Source organism: Zea mays, chromosome 7 (genome assembly GCF_902167145.1).
Source record: "Zea mays cultivar B73 chromosome 7, Zm-B73-REFERENCE-NAM-5.0, whole genome shotgun sequence".
Taxonomy (NCBI): domain Eukaryota; kingdom Viridiplantae; phylum Streptophyta; class Magnoliopsida; order Poales; family Poaceae; genus Zea; species Zea mays.
In genome coordinates this window covers 31403349-31408924 of record NC_050102.1, presented here as the reverse complement: position 1 = coordinate 31408924, position 5576 = coordinate 31403349, and the positions used below count along the sequence as shown (strand labels likewise).

Genomic DNA, 5576 nt, shown 5'->3' with positions numbered 1-5576 from the left:
ATAGCGCGCCGCTCGGCACGGGCGCACATGTTGCCAGCAGACCCAGCAGGCGCGCCGCCTGCTGGATAAACCTTGACACCGCCTGCCAGCGGATGGGACGGGACACATTAAATGCTGAGAGGGCACATCGCCCGTCAGCGTAGTGGCAGGCGGCACGTCTTTTCCTCAATAAATGTAGGGGTTGCACGACTTCTCGTCAGGTTCGGCCCAGTAGCTTATGTCATGGGCCACAAGCAGCGGGTCTCCGCCTAAGCGAGAAGTGGAGGGCAAGGCCCGCACACGTGTCAGCACCGGACCCCTGCACACACCAAGGTCCTTCTCGTTCCGGGACCCTGCTGGAGTTCGAACCTACCCGGGGGCTCCGGACTTATATGTATATAGGGGTCCGGTGTCCTTCTGTGGGGGTCCGGACTTACTAAGGTGTGGTGTCTTTCCTTGCCACGTGGCACCCTTTGGCCTGCCCATCCGGTGGGGTCAGGCGCCGTCCTCCGCATGGCTAGGAGACGTCGCATGGGTGCGGTGTCTTCATGCTGTAGGAGAGGGTACCCCTGATTTAGGGTACCGACAGAAGCCGATGCAAGTGATTGGAGGATGCCCATAACTAATTATTTACGAAATCCCAATATCAGGACAGATAAGAACATTCGGCGTACAACTTTCAAGTATGTTTTGATGAGTGATGAACTCTACCGCCGAACAGTCAACGACGTCCTGCTTAAGTGCTTGGGCCCAGATGATGCTATATTAGCCATGGCCGAAGTACATGAAGGAATTTGTGGTACCCATCAATCGGCTCCAAAGATGAAGTGGTTGTTGCGAAGGTCTGGTTTTTATTAGCCTAACATGATAGATGATTGTTTCAAGTACTACAAAGGATGCCAAGTGTGTCAGAAATTCGGCGACCTACAGTTGGTCCCTGCAGCCGAATTACATCCTATCATCAAGCCTTGACCTTTCAGAGGATGGGGATTAGACTTTATAGGAGAAATTCATCCTTCATCATCAAAGGGGCATCGGTTCGTGTTAGTTGCCACTAACTACTTTACCTAATGGACTGAAGCTGTTGCTATGAAGAACATGACATACAAGGAGGTAATTGAGTTCATAACTGAGCATATTATTCATAGATTCGGCATTCCCCAGACTTTGACTACAGATCAAGGAACTTCTTTTATGTCAAAAGAGGTACGTGAATTTGCTGAATTATATAGAATTAAGTTGCTTAATTCATCTCCATATTATGCTCAGGCCAATGGACAGGCCGATTCTAGTAATAGGACATTGATTAACTTGATAAAAAAGAAGATATCCGATAATCCTAAGCATTGGCATAAGATTTTGTCCGAAGCTTTATGGGCTCACAGAATATCTAAACATAGTGCTACTAAAGTATCTCCTTTTGAGCTTGTCTATGGGCAGGAAGCAGTGTTGCCTGTGGAAATAAGTTTGATTGCTGTCAGGTTCGCCAGACAAAATGATCTAACCGTCATTGATTATTATAATTCAATGATGGATAATATTGATGAGGTGACCGACAAGAGGGTGATAACTTTAGGAGCAATCGAAAAGGATAAGATCATGGTAGCCAGGGCCTACAACAAGAAGGTCAAATCAAAGTCATTTCAAGTAGGGGACTTGGTCTGGAAAACTATCCTACCTCTAAGAAGTAAAGACCGGAAGTTTCGGAAATGGTCGCCAAGCTGGGAGGGTCCTTATAAAGTAAAACAGGTAATGTCTGGTAACGCCTATTTACTACAAACATTACAAGGCAAGGATTTACCCAAGGTTTTGAATGGGTGTTTCCTCAAACAGTACCATCCTAGTATGTGGCAAGATGCCTAAGAGAACCGATGTAATCACATCGAGTTAGTTGTTTTTGGTTTGCTCAGCTCCACCAAAAGGCAGGGGGACATATGTTGAGCACTAAACTGAGAGCACGAATGGTCCGCGCCTGTGGGCCGGACGGTCCGCACAAGCGCCGAACATATTAGGGTTCCGAGTTTCTTGCTATGTTTGTTGGCGAGAATCTCGGGATAAGCTCGGAATTTTGTTGGTAACGGGTCCAACCCCCTCCTCTATAAAAGCAGAGGAATAAGACCGATTTAATCAATCAATCGAATCCTCAATCAATACAATTTACATTTGTTCTTAGGAGTAGTTCTAGTCTAGTTCTAGGTTAGTCTTCCAATCTCTAAATTCTTCGCTTCTCTTCGACTGTACGTCGATGAGAGGAGTCTAGGTCGGCCTGCCGAGCCTAAACATCACCTAGGATCTCTCCTCCCTGACGGGGTCTCTCTCGGCAGCGAGATCCAGGCGCCACCGGCGATCTTCCGTCGCCCCTGCGCACGCGCGGACCGTCTGGCCGTCAGGCAGGAAACCCTAGCCTCGCGTCAGGCCGCGGACCGTCCGACCCCTGTGCAGAGAGCACCACCGCTGGTTCGTGTTGAGTGATTGACGCCCCAAAAAGGTGTCAACACCAAGCATAAAGAAACTGTAGAATTAAATAAAAAACACTAAGAACATTACATTAATCAAAACCAATGTTTTAAAAGAGCACATTAAAAGAGATGGGTTGTTCCTACGGACGCGAGAACACAGGAAACGCAGAAAACAAAGCTAATATAGAAAAGACATGACCACTGAAAGTTTTTATATTATTGAATACATAAAAGGACTATGTGTTGCATCTATTTTAGTTATTAAAATATATAAAACGTTAAAATTAGTCCAAATTATATTTGAGTGAAATTTTGTATTTAAGGCTAGACATATTTTATTTAGAAATATTTCCTAGCTTATATGATTTAACATTTATAGAGCATATATTATGTGAGAACATCTATTTGAACATGTATCACGTTTACCCTATTTAAGTTATTAAATCAAATATGTTCAAGTCGATATTAATCATATTAGCTTCCATTTGCATAGGATCAAAGTGTAAACCTTAAGTCATTTTAAATTTAGAAAGCTAGTAGCTTTAATATTAATCCAATTAAAGATTAAAATTACCAAAATTCAGAAACATGTAATAAGATGAACAACGTTACTAAGAGCATCTCCAAGGGACTCTTCATTTTTTCTCTCCATTTGACTATGTATTTATCTTTCCATAAATCGGGTTATTGATTTATTAGTTGATAAGCTACTAAGAGCAGATTTATCAAAATAAAGTTTAACTCAGAAATCGGGTTAAAACTAATTATATTTTATTCAAAAACCTATACGTGTCATTTAACCCAATTAAACTTTAATTTTTATAAAAAAGTGTGAAAGATTTGCAGTCCGGTGGTGCGCCGGACCAGTTACGTAGAACGGTTTGTAGACATGACTTCGACAGATGGCGTACCGGACCTCGAGTCCGGTGGCGCAGGCAAACTGTAGGGTCCAACGACTAATTTGTCCTCAACTGTCATCTCCAATGGCTAGCTGACGTGGCCAAACACGTGGCGGGGTCTGTTGGTGTACTAGACCGGTCTGGTGCCACGTGGCAAAACACGACTGAAGGAAATCCTGATGATGATGGGCGACCATTGGAGGTCCGATGCACCCGTAGAAGGTATAGATTCATCAGTTTTTAAGTAACGACTACTTGGACTATATAGGCTATAAATACCTCCTAGCCAGCCTTCTCGAGTACCAAGCACTCTAAGAGCTTAACATCATTCTCATACGCTTGAGTGACACCCAGAATTCATTCTAGAGGGATCCTAGCACCCTTCTAAGCTGAGATAGACATCTTTGGAGAGATTGTGTTAGTGTTTCTTGGTGGTGTGTGTTTGCTCTTTCTCTTGTGTGTGTTCTCCTTTCTCTGTCTCTTGCTTTCTTGGAGTTGTAACTCCCATCAACTTGTGCAAGGCTATCAAGAGATTTTGATATGTGGAGATCCTTGTGGGGAGAAAATTATAAGGGTGATCTGTGGTCTCGAGTTTGATTTTTGGATCACTTGAGAAGAGTTGAGTGCAACCCTTGTTCTTTGGACACCGCGGCGGGTACGCATGCTCTTCAAAGTTGGTTGTCAAGTGTGGTTTACTTTTTGCAATTTGTTTTTCCCTCTTTCTTACCCTAAGTTCTTGCTATTATCTTGATTTGTGATATTGCTCTCATATTTATCCCGCAATCAAGAAGAAGCATCAAATGCAAGAACTTCATTCTCACCTATTCTATTGATATAGATCTTGTGCTTACATATAATTCGGGAAAGTTGTTTTAAGTTGTGAATTTTTAGGTGTTGTCTATCTACCTCTCTAGGCAACTATCTAAAATCGGTTCGATGATTAAATTTTTAATTAAAAGATACAATAAAAAACAAACTGAAACACATCTCGTGCCACTGCATGTGCTCGTCCAGCACAAGCTAGTATGTGCCTTGGCCGCCCTCATCCTTCATACGCCCTCGGTTTTGCATGTGTGTGCCTTCGTGCATGGATCTTGCAACTAAACACACATGTCGAGCACCAACCAATCACGCCATAAGTTTATAAAAAACGAAGCGAAAAAGCCATATGATATCCTACTAATACAATATTTGTGCGTTGCGTCTACGCAAAATTATATTTGATGATGTTGCTTGGGTGGACAGACCTTACAATGGTTGAGCGATGCGTAAGGGCCTAGTAAGTCAGTATGGTGGAGCCTCCCACAAAATATCCATAATAAATAAATCTTATATCAAATTGAACATATTTTCTATATACTAGATATTAAACTAAAAGAAAAAATATTGCACTTTATATTAGTCAAAAGACCGAGAAATGTATGAGTTGAAAAGAAGTCTGACCCCCCTCCTTTTGCTTATAGCTCGCCCGTTCGTTCATCCTCCTTCAGCTACTAGAGTGATATTATATGTGAGCGCTATGTTACGTGTGGCTTCCTGTCATGTTGGGTTTGGAGGTTTCTCATGACGTATCTATCGAGTAACGACCAATTTGTAGGCAAGAAGCGAGTAAGAGGACACTCTTGTGTTGGAATTCATGGTTTCTTATGGTCTATCTATGGGGTAGTGTTTTAAAGGAATAGAGATTGACACAAACGACAACACTCTATAGATAAAGACACCAACTACCTTATGGTAGTGGTGACTTTCACTCAAGATGTTTCGAGATTTCCGAAAAAAACTCGATAGAAGTTGTACACTTTTGAAACTTTAGCTTTAGTTTTACGACAATAGCGGTGATGGCTAGCAACCCGTTTGGCTGCCCAAATAAGGCCTTTTTCCGTTGAACTGATGAGCGCAGCCGTTCGACTCATGGGATGCATTCGTTCGACTCATGGGCTTAGCCTTCCGTTTACTTTAGGTTAGGGTTCACTCGCTGCCGCCGCAGCCTCCTCACTCTACTCGCTCTTAGAAGATACGTGTTGAGTAGAACACCATCATACATATATTGATTTTAAGGTAGTGCAAAAGAAGTTATTTTTCTATTTTTGGATTTATTGAATTTCAAAATTAAAACAATTTTAGAAAAAGTCAAGAATTATTATTTAAGACCCAAAAAATACTTTGAAAACTCTAAAGTTTGAAGAAAATTCTTGAAGATATTTTAAAACACTATAAACCCCAAAATGTATTTGAAGCT

At 42.1% G+C, this 5576-nt stretch overlaps 1 non-coding gene across 1 annotated transcript; it reads right to left on the bottom strand.

Annotated features, from left to right (window-relative positions):
* Nucleotides 1-4572: 4572 nt before the first annotated feature.
* Nucleotides 4573-4760, bottom strand: LOC111589898 (U2 spliceosomal RNA). The gene has a single exon (XR_004851706.1). It is a non-coding gene; the product is annotated as a U2 spliceosomal RNA (small nuclear RNA).
* Between the last annotated feature and the right edge of the window lie 816 nt (nucleotides 4761-5576).